The following is a 661-nucleotide window of genomic DNA, read 5'->3' on the forward strand; positions in this document are numbered from 1 at the left end:
GGCATAGTTTGCCTGTAGATTGATTCTTCACATTGAAAACCAAATGACATTTATAACATTATGATTATGTAAATGCATTCACTGCAGAACCAGGGATTTGATAGGCCTGATTGAGAGGGAGATGGAATTCCCTAGCACTACACCTGTGCCAGGTGAGACCTTGAGAAGCTTCCAGGTCAATAGAATATTATACCGCAGTTAGCTCTATAAATCAACACGGATGTATCTCAATGACATAATGTTGAATTTAAAAGCAAGATCATGTTAATAATAAGGGAAAGTGAGAGTGGGGTATATGGCAACTCCCTGTGCTAATCTTCAATTTTTTTTTTTTGTAAATCTAAAACAGTTCTAAAAAATAAAGACTATTGGCAGGGCGCGGTGGCTCACGCCTGTAATCCTAGCACTCCGGGAGGCCGAGGCTGGTGCTTCCCTTAAGCTTAGGAGTTTGAGACCAGCCTGAGCAAGAGCGAGACCCCGTCTCTACTAAAAGTAGGAAGAAATTATCTGGACAACTAAAAATATATATATAGAAAAAATTAGCTGGGCATGGTGGTGCATCCCTATAGTCCCAGCTACTCGGGAGGCTGAGGCAGGAGGATCCCTTGAGCCCAGGAGTTTGAGGTTGCTGTGAGCTAGGCTGACGCCACGGCACTCTAGC

Source organism: Propithecus coquereli, unplaced genomic scaffold (assembly GCF_000956105.1).
Source record: "Propithecus coquereli isolate 6110/MARCELLA unplaced genomic scaffold, Pcoq_1.0 Scaffold178, whole genome shotgun sequence".
Classification (NCBI taxonomy): Eukaryota; Metazoa; Chordata; class Mammalia; order Primates; family Indriidae; genus Propithecus; species Propithecus coquereli.